Raw genomic sequence first — 21,281 nt, 5'->3', positions numbered from 1 at the left:
CAGGATTTAGCTACCAGTCCTGAAAATAGCAGATCAAAATCAACAGATGCGATGAAAATCTCCCCGCAGACAATGAGCAGGAATCAGCAGAACGCCATCCTCTTTTGCGTAGCCTCCCACCCTGAGGCCTGCCATTAGCAACAGAAACAAGGCACTTGCAAAGCAGTCCTGCTCTCCAGGTCAACAGTATATATACCCCAACTCCTTTCCATGGCAAGCATTCCTCTGAAGATGCCAGCCACAGCATGCTGTCGAAACGTCAGGAAGAAACTCTTCTAGAACATGGCCACAGAGCCACAAAAAACCCACAAAAAAAACATTTTTTCTATTATTTGTATTAGATGTATTTTCTTGTAGTTTCTAAACACCCTGTTGTTATATTTATAGTTATATGTGCTGTAGATTAATTGACTTGGTACTATGCAGTAACAAATTTTACCTTTTCTATGGTTGCGTTGTCTCTTCTATCAATCTCATCAGGTGGAAAAAGTGGACAATCATTGTGAATGGAGAATTGTTTGCTTTGTGCTGTTCATCACAGAAATCTTGCGTTGGATGTCTCCAGTCTATGCCAGGGGAGAAAACTGTGCGTAACTTGAAGCATCTGTGACATCCCTTGCTTTCTCACAATGGAAAACCCATCTCTTCTATGCTGGCTCTGACATTGCATGTTGCGAATGGTCTGGAAAACGAACTGTTACTGAAGCCGAACATTTTGGAGTTAAACCTGAGTTGATGTTTCGTGAGGGAAGGAGAAAACTTTTATTACAATATCTCGGGTTCCTCATTCTTTGATGTTCTCTGTAATGATGCCTCTCTTTGCTTCTTCAATTTGTGTTTTTCTGATGTTACATCTATACGTGACAATCATATCTTGAAGTCTAGAAATATAAAAGAGATCGGCGTTAACTTTAAAAAATTGTATTATATGCTGTTAAAGAAACCGATAACGAAGGCCGGCCTTGTCCTTCCTCTGGTGGAAATTTGAAAATGCAAAAAGAGAATACAAGAGGTTCTCTGGATACTTTCTTGCGCCCCAACAGCAGTCAGAGATCTAAATGTGTTGAAAGGTTTGAAGATATATTCTGATATACCTGGAAGAGTCCAGGGGATATATTCATCATATCAATACTGGAAAAGCAGTCCAGTAGCCACTTTCCTATTGAGTGACGGTCCATTGGCTGACAGTATGGTTTTTGAGACTGATATAATGTTAAAGATGGGATATTGTGCCATCCAATAGTGCCCTTGGGCTTCACCAGTAGTGTTAGTAGAGAAACCAGATCATACGTCCAGTTCTGTGTTGCCTATTAGGTGCTAATAAGATCACCCAAACGGATGCCTCTCCCATCGACCTAGATCTGAGATTTGTTCGAAAGAATGGGAAGGGCTCAGTATATTTCCACATTAGATCTGACCAAGGATACTGGCAAGTTCCCATGTGTCCCAAAGATAGAAAAATCTGCCTTTGTCACACATAGACGGCTTGTATGGTTTACAGTGTCGCTCTTGGATTAAAAAATGCTCCATCAACTTTCAAAGATTAGTGGACAATATTTTGGTGGTATTAAAAATAGTGTGGTGGGCATACATCGATGATATTGGTATTTTTAGATCTCTTGGAGTGAACATATTCAACATCCTGACTGAGGTACTAAACCAGCTTAAGAGAGAGGATTGACAGTCAAAAGTTCCAAGTGTCCCTGGGTAAAAGAAGAGCGATATTGGGATACATTATAGGCATGGGGTCCATCAAGCAGAAACCTCAAAAGTAGAAGCCATAGTCAGTTGGCCGAGGCCTACTTCAAAAAAGGAGTGAGATCATTCCTGGATTGGCTGTATATGATAGAAAGTTCCTCCCTAATTTGAGTGAAATGGCAAGTCCCTTGTCTGATTAACCAAGAAAGACAACCTGCTCAAAGTCCTCTGGTAGACCAGCGTGACAACGCTTTTTAGGGAGTTAACATACTGATGACCACAGCTCCTGTGCTAATGGCGCCAGACATACTAAGACTTTTCTAGTCACAACGGATGCCTCAGATGTTGGGCTCGCGGCAGTATTGAGCCAAGAGGATAAGATAGACAAGTAATCCAATCCTCTATATGAATAAAAAACTCCTCCCCAGAAAAGAGACACTTAGACAACCATAGAAAAGGCATGTATATGGTATAGAGTGTGGGGCATTAAACAAGCCCAAGCCATATCTAGGACGGAAGGAAGTTTAATTATTAAGACAAGGGAAGTAACAGTAAGTTGCTTGAGATCGAGTTTGTGTACTACAATACTTTTGAACTACTCCCCAACCAGTAGATAAAAAGGTAAGGAAATATCATAGCTTGAGAGTCTGCTCCAGGTGTATCTGAAGAGGGATGAGCTTAAATGACGATACTAATAATATAGTAAACAGATGAATATGTCGTGTGTGTGGTGTGTGTGTGTGTGGTATGATGTTGTTGGTTGATTAAATGTATACCTAATTGGTTTATGGTAAGTATTTGGACAGTTTATGAACCCACAGAAATGATGGAGTGATTGGGTGCCCTATAACTTCTATCCAAGGGGATTGAGAGGGTTGTGTGGTTGAATAGGATGGTTCAGCTGATACCAATGGAAGGCAGTCTAGAGCTCAGCCAAATCAAGATGCCAGCTGAGAGAGAGAGAAAAAAACCCAGACTTTTGGCTGTACGGTTGGAGTTCAGTTCAGTTGGGACTTTGGGGTCTTAGGGGAAGTTCTGGTCAAGCCGGGTGACGGCTTGGGCTGTTGGAAGCCCTGAAGGACGGAAAATTGGTTCCTTTTGAGTCCAAGGAAAGGACTGGGGTCGCAAGCAGACTCTAGAGGAAAGAAGCTGTGTTGCAAACCTAATGTTGTCGGATAGCCTGTGGACTGAATACAAAAGGGGATTTCTCAACACCATTATTTATTTATATATACAGCCACTAAGAATACAACAGTAAACCCATTTTGAACCAAATTTATTTATTCCATCCTGTGGTTAATAAACCTTTATTTATTGCAAACACACTTGACTCATGGTGATATTTAAAACATCAATTCTACCTACACTTTAAAATGTTGGTGTTCAGGTGAAGGAGGACTGGCTCGCAGATGGAGCGCCAAGAACAATTTGGATTCTTGATCATGGGCTGCGGTTATGAGGAGGGACCTTCTGGTCAAGGGATCGGTTGATCTCCCGCCGTTGGCAAAAACGTCTTTGCCATATCTCAAGATTTGGTACGGGCTTTAAACTGAGATATATAGGGAGGGAGACAGTATTCTGGAAGGCAAAAGGCTGAGAAAAATAGTCAAACTGACACAGAGGGACAAGGCAAACAGTACAAGGACCAACAGTTGGAGGCAAAAATATTTGCACAGGCACAGCAAGTAAGGGAACACATGGTCTTCGGATGGGTCTCTCCACATAATTGCACAGAGCATGAGAAATAAGATCAAGATGAGACTCGAATCCTAGTGAAACAAAAGTAAATATGATATAATGGACTCACTGAAACCTGGCAGGAGAGTCCATGATTGGAATGTGGAAATAGAGGTGGTATAACCTTTTTAAGAGAAAAGGCCAAACAGAATGAGGAGGAATCGCCTATATGTTCAGGGACATTTACAACCAGTGAAGAGTCCAGGACCCAATAGCTGGAAAGGCAGGATGGGCATCTGCGATAAAATAAAGGGAGGGAAAACAAAGGGACATATTGCGGGAGTCTACTAAAGACCCCCAAGTCAGACGGAGGAATTGGATGATGTCTTTCTAGAACAGATAACCCACACATTCAGAAAAGAGAGATGTAGTAGTGATGGGTGACTTCAAACTATCCTGATATTTGTTGGAAGTCAAACTCAGCCAAATCCTCAAGGCTAGCAAATTTCTCTCACTGCCTGGAAGACAATTTCATGGTTCCAAAAGTGGAAGAGGCAACAAGGGGGTCAGCTATTTTGGATCTGAATCCTAACCAACAAGGATGACTTGGTTAATGGGGTGCAAGTGGTGGACATGTAGGTGGAAGTGACCATGTTCTCCTGGAGTTTGTTATACAATGGAAGGAGAAGCCAGGCATAGTCAGACACGCATCCTAGACTTTAGGAGAGGTGTTTTCAGTAAAACTTAGAGAAATACTGGGTGTGATCCCATGGTCAGAAATACTAAAAGGAAGTGAGTTCAGGACAGATGGTGAGTTTCTCAAAAGAGGAGATACTGAAGGCACAATTTCAAACAGTTCCAGTGAGAAAGAAAAAGGGAGTGTGTCTCAAGAAACCAGGATGGATGACTCAAGGAAACTTTCAACCCGAAGCTAAGTTTGAAACGGAACATGTATAAGAAATGGAAAAAGGTGGAAATCACAAAAAAGGAATTCAAAGAATAGCAGGGCATGTGTAGGGTAAAGTCAGAAAAGCTAAAGCACAGAATGAACTCAGGCTTGCTAGAGAGGTTAAGAACAATAAACGGGCTTTTTGTGATATGTCCGCAGCAAAAGGAAGAATGAGAAGAGCAAAACGGTACGGTTCCACTGCATTGGAGAAGATAGGCAAAAATGCTAACATAAGACAGAGAAAGTGCAGGATATACTCAACACCTTCTTTGCCTCGTTTCTTCAGAAAAGGCAAAGGGTGCTCAACCTGAGATAATGGATCAGGACAGAATAGGGAATATTCAAAGCACAGAAGACTAAAGAGATAGTGCGAAAACCTTGTTAATCTAAATGAATTAGTCTCCATGACCGATGAACTCCATCCAGGTACTCAAAGAACTGGGCAATGTAACTAGGCATTGGCAATATCTTTGAAAACTCTGAAAAAGGAAGATCCCAGCAGACTGGAGGAGGGCAAACGTTCCCCATCTCAAAAAGGGGAAAAAGGATCCAAACAATTATCGTCCAGTTTAGTCTGACATCAGTACAGGAAGTTCTGGAGCAGATCATTAAACAGAGAGTCTGTGAACATCTAGAAGGCAAGGCCATACACAAAAGTAACATGGGTTTCAGAGAACAAGTCATACCAGACAAACCTAACTTTCTTTTGATAAAATGACCATTGGTAGATGAAGGGATGCTGTGGATATAGTATATCTTGATTTCACTAAGGCCTTTGACGGTTTCCCATGAACATTCTTGCAAAGAACTGTAAAACGTGGGCTAGACAAAGGAAGTGTTAAATGGATCTGTAATTGGTTGACTGCCGCAACCCAAAGGGTGCTCACACATGGCTCCTTTTATCTAGAGAGAAGTGACCAGTGGGGTCCCACAGGGTTCTGTCCTGGGCCAGTAGCTGTTCAATATCTTTATCAATGACTTGGATGACAGAATTGGGGGCATACTTATCAAATTTGCAGATGACACCAAATTGAAGGAATAGCTAATACTCCAGAGGACAGGGTCACATTCATAAATGACACTGAATAGATAGAAAGCTGGCCAAAGCTAACAAAATGAATTCAACAGGGAGAAATGTAAGGTACTGCACTTAGGGCAGGAAAATGAAATGCCTCAGACATAGGATGGGGGACTCCTGGCTGAAGAGACTAAATGTGAAAGGGATGTGCGATGCGGCAGCTAACAAGGCCCATGCTTTGGTCAGGCCCCACTGGAATATTGTGTCCGTTCCATGCACCCTAAGAATCCAGAAGCTGCACTAAAGCTGTGCTCAGTCCTTAGGACTGGATTGTGGCTTTGGCGTGGCTTCCGTACACTTAGGACGCATGCATCATTTAAACAGCATACCTCCAAAGTGACCTGAAGCAGCTTTATTTTGGACTGTCTATATGGGGCCTAAGAAAGACTAAAACAGCAACATCATATCCATAACACACTGTTCAGTTTGTTTTATAATAAACTTTTATTATTGTTTGACAAACCACTTGGTCTGAGTTTTGAAACACAAAACATGCTACTAAATACTAAGAGTCCAGAGTGGTCATCACATATATTTTGGTGGCAGCGGTGGGGTAAAAGGCCCAGAGTGCTGTCATCAATTAAACTTAGTGGTAGGACATAAAAAGTGCATCACAAGCCCTCCTGCTAATTTTGTTAATTTTAACAACTCTTGCAAGCCTACACTCATCCCACACTTTAGCTTTTTCTGATGATCTTCCTACAGACTGTTTCTGCCCATTTGATTGATTGAATGAGGGGAAAAAAGTCTGGCTGTGTTAGGTTAACACCCTTCAGCTGTAAAATTGTCACAATTGTGGTAAGCAAACTTCAAAAGAATTTGCTACGTTATCAGTAGTTATCTGTATGCAAAGAGGCGCAGTGATGTAGCTCAACCATGGGGAAATTGTGGAGCTTGGCATGGTTGCTTATTGGGAATTGCAATGCCCAGAATTCTCTAGCCAGGATGGTCAGCTGAGGAATTCCAGGAGCTGGTGTCCCAATAAATAATACATTTATTTATTTATTGCACTTATACCCTGCCTTTCTCCCAAAAATGGCATCTAAGGCAGCTTTAATAAAAAAAAAAAGATGGTTAAAACATTGGTTACAAAAATTAAAAGATAACTGAATATCAGTTGGTCCTAGTGGTCCCTTCCAATTCTATGAGTCTACGAATTGCATTTTGAGATTTTATGAGATGGTGCAGTGTGGCATAGTGGTTTGAGTGTTGGACTATGACTCTGGAGACCAGGGTTCAATTCTCAGATCAGCCACGAATCCCACAAGGTGACCTTGGGCTAGTAACAGGCTCTCAGCCTCAGGGAAAGGCAATGGAAAACCTCCTCTGAATAAATCTTGCCAAGAAAAACCCACAATAGCTTCGCTTCAGGATCACTGTAAGTTAGGAATGACTTGGGGGTCATTGAGACATCTTTTATTTAGCGCAACAATGTGAATAATCTCACACATTCACACTGTGGAACTGCATCGAGGCACATCTCTGCAAGTTCCAATGCTCAGATATGCAAGCATTCAAATAAAGATGGAGGCGAATATGCAAGTGCATTCTGAACATGTTACAAGACATGCAGAGTTTTATCCCAGATCTTTTTGGGTCTATGCACACCAGTTATTCACACTACTGATGATGTAAATCTTTATAAAAACTTGGAGGGCAACTCAATAACCTGGATTAAGAGGGTTTTTTGGCAGCCCTCCCACAAGACTTAATTTGGGTGCATTTGGGATGTGTGTGAACAACAGAGATTCAACCCAGATTCATCTTGGATTATTTTCACTGTCTGTATAACCCCCTGAAGGCACACAACAACAACAGAACCTTTATCCCCAATCTGTGCAAAATTGGATGCCCACTGACCCAAAACCAAGCCAGTAGAGGGCAGTGGGTGAACACATATTGGAGTGATAAGAAAAGCCACTTTAAACAGGCAATCTAGCTTTCCCTGGAAAGACTTGGCATTCAACACAAAACTGCCCTCACACCTCCTTGTACTCATTGAAAAAAGGGGGACGCACTTACTGAACAGTGAACTAGTGTGAGTTCAATATAGCTCACAGTTCTTGTGGGAAATTTCTAATCCATACTTTTTTGTGGGTTTTTTGGGGCTATGTGGCCATATTCTAGAAGAGTTTATTCCTGACGTTTCACCAGCATCTGTGGCTGGCATCTTCAGAAGCCTTTGGCTTCGTAATTTCTCTTCCAGTTTGGTAAAAAACTCAATTATTTTCTGAATCTCTTACAGAAACAAATAAGGCGGTCTCTGCTCAAAGGAATAGCATTCGTTTGCTGCTTCTGCGGTTTCAGTTAGAGTGTTCTCACCAAACCCATGTCAAATCTCCGTGTCAAGTTTTCTACCACAACGCTTGAATGTTGTGCCACCTACTGTCCACACGTTGTGGGTTTCTAGTTACCTTGTGGGTTGTAGTTGTGGGTGTGCAGTTAATAGGGGAGAAACCCTTGCCCATTATTGTCATCTTTCCTCAAAACTCTGCACTCCCGTGGTGCTGTTAATGCGCCAGAAACCATGTGCTGCATAGTTTTCAAACTTGAAAAGAAAAGGAATTTTCTTGCCATGTCATGATTGAAAATACCCGTGTAGAGCTGGATCCAATAACATCAAAAATCCACCAATGATTCCTTTATTGGGCCAACCAGAATGTACAATATACATGATGCAAGCTTTCGAAGCTCTACTGGCTTATTCATCAGGCCGCTAAGCATATGGACTGTCTTCTCATGATGTGGCCAAAGTACAGCAGCCTGTTTTGCCATCTTGGCTTCCAGGGAGATTTCAGGCTTTATGTGTTCTGGGATCCATGTGTTTGTCTTTTTGGCTGCCTATGGTATCCTCAGCACTCTTCTCAAGCTTCATATCCCAAATGAAGTAATTTTCTTCTTATGTGCTCCCTTCACTGTGCAGTTCTTGTATCCATATACTGTATGGTGATGGGGAATACAATGGCTTGGATGATTCTAACTTTTGTGTTCATGAATATTGATATTAATATTAATAAAATAATCCCTTCCCACTCAGAAATTCCAAGTCCCACCACAGCATTTTGACTTCCACGTTTGCATGGTGCTAATCCATTTGCAGAGGTGCACATTGATTGCACAAGCACACATTAGCACAACAATACCATCAGTACAGTACACCAACATTCAATAGGATAGCCATTGACTCCATGAGACATGGGAAAAGAGGACCATAGGACTCCCGGGGAATGTGCAGACAGTGCTGCTGGTATCGGCCCGTTGTGGGTGCTGGTGATGCGGACAACTCATTGTCTCCATGGGTTTGGAAGCTTAGGCAGTATGCTGGGTTTTCCCATCAGTGCAGACACCACCTATGACTATACAGTAATAGCACTATGATTCCACTTTAACTGCCATGGCTGTTATTATTATATTTGTACCCTACTTTACCCCCAAAATTGGGATTCAAAGCAGCTTACTGTCTAAAAACACAGTACAATTAAAAACATACAAAAGTGACAATTAAAATGGAATTAAAACTATTACAATATTAAAACAGATCATTTGATTCAAAACAGAAAAAAACACATATAAAAGCAATTTCAAACCACTTAAAAACTATGCACTTTAAAATAATACAACACCCTCCAGGACGCTCTTTCAAAACGTCCTGTTTTGAACGCGTGCCTGAGGATTGTAACTTTTTTGTTGCACTGTGCTTTGATTATCAAACCCGGAAATCGTATTAGAATGAAAGGTGATACATAGAATTTCTAATAAATAAATAAATATCTTGGCAGTATTATCAGTGCCACAGTAATGCTTCCTGAGCACTTTCATCAGCAGAGCGCATCTCAAATTACTGTATGCCTCTCCACACCTTTCTTGATCTTGCAGACTTGCTTTTGAGGAATACATTTACACAAGCAAGTCACGCACTTGGTTTCTTGATGTCTGAAAACTCCCTTCCCACTTCCTATAAGAGAGAGGGTTGACTGTTTGCAAGAAGGCTCAGCTGCCAAACCCTTTGCATATTCAATGTCGTGATCACACAAAAGGAACTTGGTAAACAGTGTGGATGTGTGTGTGTAACTGTGAGATTCGAGACTTTTTCGAGGATAGTCTCTAACTGAAAAACAACAACAACAGATATTGGAATCACACCCAAAAGTGATCCTTGTTCCCGGGTCTTGTGAAGAAGAGTGGAAACACCTTAATTCTCTGTTTAGATGTTCATATGCATGCAGTGTAGTGGTTTGATCATTGGACTATGACCCTGGGTTCGAATCTCCACTCAGCCATGAAATCCACTGGGTAACCGTAGGCAGCATGATTTTATGATTCTAAGTCACATACTCTCAGCCTCATGCGAAGGCAATAGCAAACCTCCTCTGAACAAATCTCATCAAGAAAGGTCCATGGGTTGCCATAAGCTGGAAATGACTTGAAGGCACACAATAGCAACAATAATAAGTAGGATATAATTGGCCTTCTGTATCCACAGATTCTTTATCCATGGATTCAAGCATCCACAGCTTGAAAATATTCCAAAAAAAGTATACATTCCAAATAGCAAACCTTGCTTTTGCCATTTTATGTCAGGGACACCACAGCGGGATACAAACCACCCAAAAAGGGTGGTCTGCCGCTGCCCTGGTTTGCTCCGCGAGGGAGTCGCAGCGGACAAACTGCGCGCCTCCGTCATGGAGCAAAAAGAACCCACAAAAAGTGTTTTTTTTTTCTTGTGATGCCTTTGTGACGCCACAAGGCGCCAATGGCGCACTTGCAGTGTCACAAAAGCGCTGGGACGTGTGGATGCTATGTGTCCGTTGCGTCAAAATGGCGGCGCCTGTGTGTACAGGGCACCGCCATTTTGACACCCCTGTCACGTGCTAGGGGTGAGGCCGGTATGGACGGTATGGACGGCCAACCCCTAGCACGTGACGGGAGTGGCGCAAAGGCTCATTTAAATCGGGCCCATATTACTATTCCATTGTATTCAATTTATCTTGTGCACCCATGGATTTGGTATCTACTGGGGTCGAGGAACCAAGCCCCAGCAGATACCAAGGCCCCACTATAAATCATAGCATCATAGAAACATAAAATCATAGAGTTGGAAGAGACTGCAAGGGCCATCCAATCCAACCAAACCCATTCTGCCACGCAGGAACTCACAATCAAAGCATTCCTGACAGATGTCCATCCAATCTCTGTTTAAAGACCTCCAAAGAAGGAGATTCCACCACTCTCTGAGGGAGTTTATTCCACTTCACCACCAGTGAATTTCAGGGGGAAGAAGGAAAAATAGAAGGCCACATTCTAATCTAGATGGATAGACAGATGGCCATCTGTTGGGGATGCTTTCATTGTGATTTCCTGCATAGCAGGGGGTTGGACTGGATGGCCCTTGTGGTCTCTTCCAGCTCTATGATTCTATGATTCTATGACTCAGTCTGGGAGGCCATCGGTCTGAATTTGCAGAGCAGTGGAGGACACGGCGTCTTGGAGATGTCTCATCCACAGGGTTGCCATGAATCGGGTGTTAACTCTAGTGCAGTTAACAATAGGACCTAAGACAAAAAGATGTGATCATGAATGCCAATATATTTTAATAAAATGCTCCTATAGACAGTAGCTGTGCCTGCTTGTAAAGCATGGAAGGAACTCTACAAAAACTGGGAAACTGTTTCATGTCAAAGAGTGTGTGGTCATCATGGGAAACACAGAAGTTGGAATCCAGACTCCTGGGGCTTGTCTACATTCACCAGAATACTCCCAGCTGGAATACCACGGTCCCAAATCTCCTCCATAAACACACTTCACCTGCTGTGAGATTTTAGCAAATGATGGGAAGCTGCCATGAGATCCCAGCAAGCCAGCTGGTGGTACCACTGGAGATACAAGTCTCAGAACAAGGTGCCCAGAGCAATTTGGCAGGGAGGGAAACCTACGAAAATTATAGCAACAAATACCACAACCTCCAGCAACTTTCCAATACATTTGCCCCATCTGCAGGAGCCCACTATCCAAATATTTATCTGCAGGGTTAAATTTGTTGACTGGGGCCTGGAAGATGGGAAAAACAGATAAAGAGGAAGATAATGGTTGCTTTAACCTTTTTCATGCTTCCAATCCAAGCTAAGATGGCAGAAGCACAGTACACTACAAGATCTTGAATTCTAAGCATATTTGGGATCAGATGTACCATAGTTGCAGTTTTCCAGTGGAATATGCCAATTTTTCAATTTAAAACAGGCTAGCAGAGTGAAGAGAGCTGGCATGGTAGAGTGGTTTGAGTGGGGGGGGGAGGGGTGTTATCAGTACGCTAATGACACCCAGATATATTTCTCCATGTCTCGGTCATCAGCTTTGACTTCAGATGGCGTCTCGCCTCTCAGTGACTGTCTTAAGGCAGTAATGGACTGGACGAGGGAAAACAAATTGAAGCTGAATCCAGACAAAACACTCTGAACCCAGGATACAAACTCCAGTCCTGGAAGGGGTCACACTCCCCTCAAAGGACTGTGTTTGCAGTCTGGGGGTGTTCCTAGATCAATCGCTTCACATGACAAACCAGGTGAGTGCGACAGTCAGGAGTGCCTGTTATCAGCTTTGGCTGATACGCCAGCTGCGCCCTTTCCTGCAAGTCAAGGACCTTGAGACCATAGTACATGCGCTGGTAACCTCACGTCTTGATTTCTGTAATGCACTCTACATGGGGCTACCCTCGTGCTTGGTCCAGAAACTTCAATTAGTTCAGAATATGGCAGTCAGATTGGTCTCTGGTACAGTACTTCACTTCACTGGCTGCCCATCAGTTTCCGGGCTTGAGTCCAACCTATCTTCGGGACCTTCTCCTTCCATATAATCCTCCCCGCGCACTTAGATCCTCAGGGAGGAATTTGCTACAGCCTGATAAAACAAGGCTGTCCATGACCTCCCAAAGGACTTTCCAAGCTGTTGCGCCCAGACTGTGGAATGGCCTGCCAGAGGAGATCTGTCATATTACCACCCTAAACAGCTTTTAAAAAGCTATAAAGACGGATCTCTTTCGGCAGGCCTTTCCCGAATAGTTCTCCGACCATCAGAAGAACTCTAAGAACTCCGACCGCACTTTAGTCACGGTCTAAAGTTTGCTGTATAAATTTTTTTAGTGTATTTTATTTTGAAGTATGTTTTAATTCTTATATCGTTTAATTGTATTTTAAGAGGGGTGATTGAGGGTTTTGGAATATATGTTTTTTAATCTTTGTAAGCTGCTCCGACTGCATCTTGTAGAGGGGTGGCAAATAATAATAATAATAATAATAATAATAATAATAATAATAATAATAATAATAATAATAAGCATTAGCATTAGCATTAGCATTAGCATTAGCATTAACCTTAGCATTCTAGAGATCAGGGTTCAAATCCCTGCTCAGTCATGGAAAAACCTACTAGGTGAGTTTGGACAAATCACACCATCTCAGCCTCAGAGGGAGGCAAAAGCAACCCCCCTCTGAACACATCTTGTCAAGAAAGCTCCATGATCTGGAGCCTTAGAGTCACCATAAGTCAGAAGTTACTTGAAAGCATACAACAACAAAACAACTCAAGGAAAGGGAGAGCTCTGAGCAGCCTATGAGAGGTTAATAGGGAAAAGATGGGTCCCATAAACTACACTATTATGGGCCATCAAGTCAGTTTATGGTAACCCTATGAATGAGAGAGGTCTTCAAAATTCCTGGTCTTGTCAATTGTTCTGCTTAGGCTTTGCAAACTGAGAGCAGTTGTGGCTTCCATGACTCAGGGCTTGTCGTTGTTGTTGTTGTTGTGTGCCTTCAAGTCATTTCTGACTTATGGCATCACTAGGCCAAACCTATCATGGTGTTTTTGCGGCAAGATTTGTTCAGAGGAGGTTTGCCATTGCCTTCCCCTGAGGCTGAGAGCATGTGACTTGCCCAAGGTCACCCACTACAAAATTAAAATACACTTCATGCTAATAGAATAGATTGTGATCATACGATTTGGAGGAATTTGGGCTTTTTATGCCTCCCTAAAAAAACACTAGAAACTCTGCTGAGAAAAGGTTCACTGTTTTTGCCAGAATAACCACTCAAATGTGCATTATTGAACATGTGGCTGTCTGTCCACTTTGCATGGATTTGCATGGCTGAGCATTTTCAGCAGGAGGGCAAATAGATGTGGATTTGCACAGGAAAGTGAAGACAATTAAGCCTGGATACAAACATACGACAATCCACAGCGATTTAATATGTTTATTGTAGACTAGCCCTGAGTCTTGATTGTGGCATTCTGCTCCTCTTAGTGCTTTCCACTTCATCAAGCATTATAATCTTTCCTGAGTATTTTCAGCGTGAGTCATTGGAAACAGTGGTAAAGCTGGGAAAAGTGGAAGGCAGCAGAAAAAGAGGAAGACCCCTTTGCAGATGTGGAATTCAAAGGTATAGACGTGTTAGTCTGTGGAATTGGTATGTAGAGAGATCATGTAGTGCCTTTGAGACTAACTGAAAGAAAGAACTTGGCAGCATGAGCTTTTGTAGACATAGGTCTGCTTCCTCAGATGCATTTGGTGGATCCATCACTCCACCAAATGTATCTGAGGAAGTCGGCTGAAGTCTATAAAAACTCATGCTGCCAACTTCTTTCTTTCAGTTAGTCTCAAAGGTGCTCCATGATCTCTCTACATACCCATTACAGATGGATTGCATGATCAAGGAAGCCCTGAATTTGCAAGAGCTGAGCACAGCAGTTGATAATAGAGTGGCTTGAAGGTCTCTTATTCAACTTATTCATACTAAATTCAAGCCGGCAAACAGCAAGCAAACTTACAAAACTTTGTTTTTCAGACTATTCACTCTCCATCCTATTCACCTTTCCTCTCAGTCCAACATGACAGGCCTTGAGCTAATTTAAGAATGTTAAAGGCACTCACGCTGCAGACTTTTTATGAAAGGAAGCTTGAAATGTTCCCGATAATTGCTTTCCATCACACGGAGAATTCTGGCTGCATTGTGCAAAGTATCATAAACTTATCTCACTTCTCTTTGAGTCAAGATCACAGGGCTAACCCAACGTTAAAACAAACATTACGGGTGCCTCTCCGAATCCATTTGCAGAGCTTTTTATGGGCCTCTGTTCCTTTTCAACCAGTTTAAGCATTTAAACTGAAGTTTCACATTGTTGTGTGCCTTCAAATTGTTTCCAACTTCTGGAGACACTAAAGAACCTACCATGGAGCCTTCTTGGCAAGAGCTGTTCAGAGGAGGTTTGCCATTGCCTTCCCCTGTGGCTGAGAGTATGTGACTTAACATACCAAATGGGTTTTCACGGTTGAGCGGGGATTCGAACCCTGGTCTCCAGAGTTGTAGTCCAATGCTCAAACCACTTTGCCATGCTGGCTACTGACTTCACACAAAGTACCTCCTGCCTTCGTGGAAATCGGTGTCATACTGCTGCCTATCTTGAAAACACATCTCAGCTCCATCTCTACATTGGGGCAGCAAAAGTTCTGTGATATTTAAATATCAAGAACCAAACAAATAATAAAACAACAATAACAATAACAATAATTTATTTTTATCCCGCCTCTCCACCAGGATCGATGTGAAAAGGGAACTGTGGGTGAGGAGTACCGCACTCTTTCCCTCCGCAATCACAACTTATGGTATGTTCCCCAAAGTATCCCTTCTACAGGTATTGATCTCCTAGCCAGAATATTTGTAATACATATTTGTTGGAGATGGTGCAGCCATGTCAGTCTGCTCCAGAAAAAGTACCCCAGAGTGAGCCTATGTATCTTTTTCAGAGATTTATGGGGCCAACTTAAATTGGTTTGTTTAGGATATTTCAATATCAGTAGAAATATAGCAGAATATTTCTATACCCAGCTCACAAGATCTCTGGAGAGGATGAATCAATGTAAGCAATTAAAACAGTAAAACATCTTAGGCTTTCCTAAGTTATTGGGCCAGACTAATAACTTGCAAATGTACACCCACACTGCACATTTATAGGGGTTTGACAACACTAAATACAGTACTCCAAATGTGTCAGGAGGTTGCAGCAAGCCTACAAAATCTCATGCTGCCAAGTGGTTTCTTTCAGTTAGTCTCAAAGGTGCTACAAGATCTCTCTACTGATTCTACAGACTAATATGGCTATATATTTCAATTCTATTTGTAATCCAGTTCTCTCCTTTTAAAAAAAGACAAAAATATTTCTGCTCTCTTGGACTACTTCACATGAATCCCTACCACTAGCTTCAATTTAGTCGCCCCTCCATAGATTTTATATTCATGGATCCAACCATCCATGGCTTGAAATTAAATATACAGTATATATTTTAATTCCAAAAAGCAAAATTTAATTTTGCCATTTTAGATAACAAACACCATTATACTATGACTATGCCATTTTATATAATAGGATGGATTTGAGTATCCATGGGGAAGTCCTGGAACCAAGCCATAAGTCACCATTTGTCTAAGAAGTTTATCACAGGAAGAAGATCGGGAGTTTAGCCTGTTAATATCCCAGAAAAATAGCTTAATTACACAAAACAATTTCACCTGACATTACACAAAATCCACCACTAAAGTGCTCACAAAGAAGCATTAACACACATCTTTTTTACTTTGGGATTTTAGCAACAATGCATTTGCAACATCATTTTATTTGCACAATTGCGTGTGAAAATCATTCGCTCAATTACTCACCATTTTCACTTTATTTGTGGGATGTTTTAAATTATGTGAAATGCTGAAATTAGTCCCAGTGTCATAAACTCCTAAATCATCTTATAGTCTCATCACAATAACACATTGAGAATAAGAAGTATTTCATTTTTAAAAAATGATACTGTCTCATTAGAGTGGGCCCCTGCTGTCTGATGGGGTTTGGTTCCAGGATCAAAATCCATGAATGTTCAAGTCTCATTAAATATAGTGGCACAGTAACATGGTGTCCCTTATATTAAATGGCAAAATCAAGGTTTGCTCTTTGGAATTTATATATATATTGAATATTTTCAAGACATGGACGCTTGACTCTGTGGATACTGAGAGTGGCCTGTAATGGAGAGTTCTGTTTAAATCCATTTACAAGGGCTGCATCTGCACTGCAGAAATAATCCAGGTTGGCACCACTTTAACTGCCATGGCTCAATGCTGTGGAATCCCAGGATTTGTAGTTTCATGAGACATTTAGCCTTCTCTGTCAGAGAGCTCTGGTGCCACCACAAACTGCAGATCCTAGGATTCCATAGCATTGAGCCACGGCAGCTAAAGTGGTGTCAAACTGGACTATTCTACAGTGCACATGGAGTCAGGGGGGTCTTTCTTAGAATCATAGAGTTGGAAATGACTTAAATGGTCTTTCAGTCCAATCCCCTGCCATGCAGGAACACACAATCGAAGTAAATTCTTTTAATCTAACCAGTAAGTTCCTCAAGGATTGAATCGCTAGCCCAAGGCAAGCGTAACTTTCAGCCGTGGCCATGACTGCTTTCTCAAAAAACCTCAGTGATCTTTACAAGCTTTTCTTCTGAGACTGTTTTTCCAGAGAAAGTTCTTTTTTTGGGACCTCTGCCTCCTGTCTGTCACTTGAATGGAGTTTTAACCACGTGTGACATTTTCCCCTACAGTCTCAAGTGTTTCCTTTGAATGCTGTTTCTGTTCCAACTCCAATGCAGGAAAAGCAATTTGCTGGCTATAAACCTTCCCCAAATTTTGAACAGTGTGCAAATACACTCTGGAGACTCCTATTTCTGGGAAAAATAAAAGGTGGGGGGGGGGGGGGGGTGTCCCTATTTTTCTCTTTAGTTGTATTTTAAGATTCCACTGGGCAAAAGGGAGAAGGTATAGATTTTTATTTCTGTTTTTAAAAAAGCCTAGATTTTTCCATCTCTTTAAAAGTAAGAACTCCAACGGCATTCGGGGGAAATACTTGAGGCTGCAGGGAAAAGTGCAGCAAGTGGTTGAAACTCCTTTCAAGTGACAGATAGGACTGATGAGTGTGCATCAACACTGTAGAAATAATGCAGTTTGACACCACTTTAGCTGGCATGGCTCCATCCTACAGAAGCCTGGGATGTGTAGTTTTCAGAGGCACCAGCACTCTCTGGCAGAGAAGACTAAAGACTTTATAACACTACAAATCCCATGATTCCATAGAATGGAGCTACATCTCTTAGGAGTTTATCACAGTGGGGCTAATTTCGCAATTAAACAGAGATTAAAGGAAATTTAAATCATCCCACAAATAAAGTGAAAACACGCACTTGTGCAAATAAAGTGATACTAGAAATGCATTGTCACTGAAATCCCGGAAGTAAAAAGATGTGCGTCAATGCTTCTTTGTGATCACTTTAACGGTGGGGTTTGTGCGATGTTGTGTGAAATAATTTCGTGATTTTTCCAGGATATTCACGGGGTAAACTCCCAATCTCCTTAGTGGGACAAACTCCTAAGTGGTGTCAAACCTGCCCTCTGCCTGATTTATGTCCTAATGCTATATCTACAGCCTTGATCTGTCATTACATTTCTAACCCTCCTGGGGAATGCAGCGCATCTTACATAATTATCAGTTGCATTGATTTTGTCTTTCTACTCATGTGATGTTAGGTCAGTCAGGAGCAGAAATGATTTGAAAAGCATCGGTTGGTGGCTGGCTTTCATGCTGTTCTTCGGTTTATTTTCTCTTGCCATCTAATACATTTTTATAGGTTTTTGTGGGTTTTTTGGGCTATGTGGCCATGTTTTATAAGAGTTCATTCCTGACATTTTGCCAGCATCTGTGGCTGGCATCTTTAGATAATGCATTCTCTGAAGATGCCAACCACAGATGCTGACGAAACGCCATGAATAAATTATTCTAAACATGGCTACATAGCTGAAAAACCCACCAAAAAACCTATGGATGCCGGCCATGAAACCTTTGACTAATACATTTTTGCTTGCTTAGAAAACAGGGCTTGGTCCCAGTTTGGAAGCTGAATCAGAGACCCTGGTGGCTCAGGGCTGCCATGTCAGTGGGTTTGTGAATCCACTCCAAGGTTTCCTCTGAACCAATGGCTCCCATACCCTGATCTAAACTTTAAAGGAACCACGCAACCTATGGAACTCTATTCCCCAAATAGGTTTAGACCAAGGATGGGCTGCATGCATGCTTGTTTGGGAGGCTTTCACTCATTTCTGTTATTAAAAAGGGCATCTCTGGGGCCTAAAATGGCCCAGGAAGGCCCAGCAAAAACACGGCAGAAATGCCCCTAGAGGCTATTGGGAGGGCGTTTGGGCACTTAAAATTTTTTTTTGTGGGACCCCATGTGGTGCAGCCTTCTGATGTCACTAATCCAGTCCCTAGCTTTCTGCAGTTGTCCATCCCTGGTTTAGACAAAAGTTTAGACTGAAACCTGGAATAGAACTTTGTGATCAGAACCTTTCCCACCTTTTGGGTGCATCTACACTGTAGAAATAACGCAGCTTGACACCACTTGAACTGCCATGGCTCCATCCTCCAGAATCCTAGGATTTGTATTTTTGTGAGGCACCAGCACTCTTTGGCGAAGAAGGTGAAAAATCTTGTCAAACTACAAACTCCAGGATTGCATAGGATGGAACTGCAGCACTAAAAGTGGTGCCAAACGGCATTATTTTTACATTGTAGATGCCAAAAAAATTCTTTTTAAAGACCCAGCATGGTATAGAGGTTTGGGGTTGAATTAGGACTCCAGGAAACCAGGGTTTGAATCTCTCCTCAGCCCTGGAAGCCCACTGAGTGTGCTGCCACACTGCAGAAATAAAGCAGTTTGACACCACTTTAATTGCCATGACTCAGTGTATTGGAATTCTAGGATCTGTAGTTTTCTGAGATATTTAGCCTTCCTTGTCAGAGAGCAATGGCACCCCATGAAACTCCAAATCTGAGAACTCCATAGCACTGAACCGTTGCAATTAAAGTGGTATCAAGCTGCTTTATTTCTGCAGTGTGGCAGCAGACTGAGCGACCTTAGGCAAATCATATCCTCTCTGCCTAAGCAGAAGGCAATGGCAAACCTTTTCTGAAGAAGTCTTGCAAAGAAAACAAAGAGAAGAGCAAGAAATTATGATGAGGGCATATCACAGCTCTCAGTTACAAACCATAGCACCGCTGATAAATTCTTTTTCTGCTCCTAAATTAGGCTTGAGCAAAAATCAGTTCCTTTCTTTATACACTTTGCAAAGACTATTTTTTATTCCCATTTTCTAAGGGACAGGAATACAAAGCGAAGACCAGGGGGGTTAAAAAATTGCTTGCATTTATTGACACCTCGGTCTGCTGTGGCTTTTCTCCACAGTTGTTAAATGTGCAGCCTTGAGTCCTTTCTCTTGCTCTCCTTTTGGGGGAGAAAATAGCCACGTTGAATATTTCTGTCCCTTTGATTTCTCCCAAGGTTTCCATTTGCTCGGCCCATTAAAATGCTCCAACAGGGAAGCTGCTTGAAACATTTTCATGTGCCTACAAAGCACAGCAGGCAGAGATTCCACTGGGCTGAGCCTTTATTTGGAGAGAGAGATGGGAGCTTTGTGAGGCACGACGCGTAGGAATTTATCAAATTAATTAAAGATATTTCTTTTCCTTCCTATCTCCTGAGGATTATCGAAATCATTCTGCATCAGAGAAAGAAAATAGAATGAGCAGATTAGAAAGTCAAAGAGGAAAGAACAGCGGGCATTTTTCAACCACTGAAGACCTGAACATTTTTAAAGACTTTTTCACACGGAGGAATGTATCACTGTCCCGAAAGAAGAAGAAGAAGGGGGAAGGGAGCAATCCGAAAATGCAAGAAATTACCTAGTAGCTTATCACACACACAGGCAAACACATCGTCCATCTGAAACAGAAAGCAGTGTGAATGCGAATGAATGAATCACATGAGTATGTACTCATTGGCTTCTTGATTTCAAATAAACATGTTTGTGCATGCGCACAGAGGACAGGATCCCATGGCCAACAGTAATCCCATGGCTGAACTGGAGATGCATTTCATACTGACACAAATGAGAATTGGTTGTGAATTCATAGTGGAAAAGGATTTATAAATTCAATATTTTTTCCAAATTCAGCTATTACTGGGATGTCTCAAGACTGCATTTGGATTATGTTCCATTTGTGTGCGACATCGTTTGAAAATCTTTTATGAAATTATGTGAAATACATTGAATGACCCCAAATTAACCTTTGGGTAAACTTCCAATTTTCCCCGTTTGATAAAGTCCTAAGACTTTTTTTTCTGTCAAATGAGAGGATGCTGTTGAAGATGGAAAGACAGCCCTTGTCCCAAACCATCTGAAAATGGTTTTTTCCCCCTACAGGAGTAGGGTTGCCATATTCACAAGGACAAATGTAAGGAAAGAGCCAGCATAGTGTAGTGCTTTGAGTGTTGAATTACAACTCTGGAGATTAAGGTTTGAATTCCCACTCAGCCATGGTAAGACTTGGGCAAGTCACACTCTCTCAGCCTCACGGGTCAGCAATGACAATCCCTTCCTGAACAAATCCTGCCAAGAAAACCCCATGATAGGCTCACCTTAGGGTCTCCCAAAACTGGAAATGACTTGAAGGCATAAAACCACATAAATGTAAGGTGCTACATCTAGGCAGGAAAAATGACATGCACAAATATAAGATGAGTGACAGCTGGCTAGAAAGCAGTACATGTAAAAAGAATCTAGGGACTGAAAGGCCGGCCTGTGGGTGCAGTTACGGCACAGCATAACCCTGCCCTCATGGTGCCATTTTGGTGTGTGCCCATTTACATGGTGCACACCATGATGACATCACTTTGGCACTGCATCTTTACGATGTAGCATCAAAAGAGTGTCATCATGCTGCACTGAAGCAGATGTGGTGCCC

General features: G+C 42.0%; 1 long non-coding RNA gene across 1 annotated transcript in view; it reads left to right on the top strand.

Moving 5' to 3' along the window:
* Nucleotides 1–20,701, top strand: part of LOC121925759 — a 32,314-nt gene extending 11,613 nt beyond the window's left edge. The window contains exons 3-4 of the long non-coding RNA XR_006102949.1: nucleotides 14,987–15,054; nucleotides 20,020–20,701. This is a non-coding gene — a long non-coding RNA (uncharacterized LOC121925759). The remainder of the gene's footprint in view (nucleotides 1–14,986; nucleotides 15,055–20,019) is intronic.
* Nucleotides 20,702–21,281: the final 580 nt, after the last annotated feature.

The sequence above is a fragment of the Sceloporus undulatus genome, chromosome 3, assembly GCF_019175285.1.
Source record: "Sceloporus undulatus isolate JIND9_A2432 ecotype Alabama chromosome 3, SceUnd_v1.1, whole genome shotgun sequence".
Taxonomy (NCBI): Eukaryota; Metazoa; Chordata; class Lepidosauria; order Squamata; family Phrynosomatidae; genus Sceloporus; species Sceloporus undulatus.
Note: the sequence above shows the minus strand (reverse complement) of the source record. Positions and strands in the feature narration are given on the sequence as shown.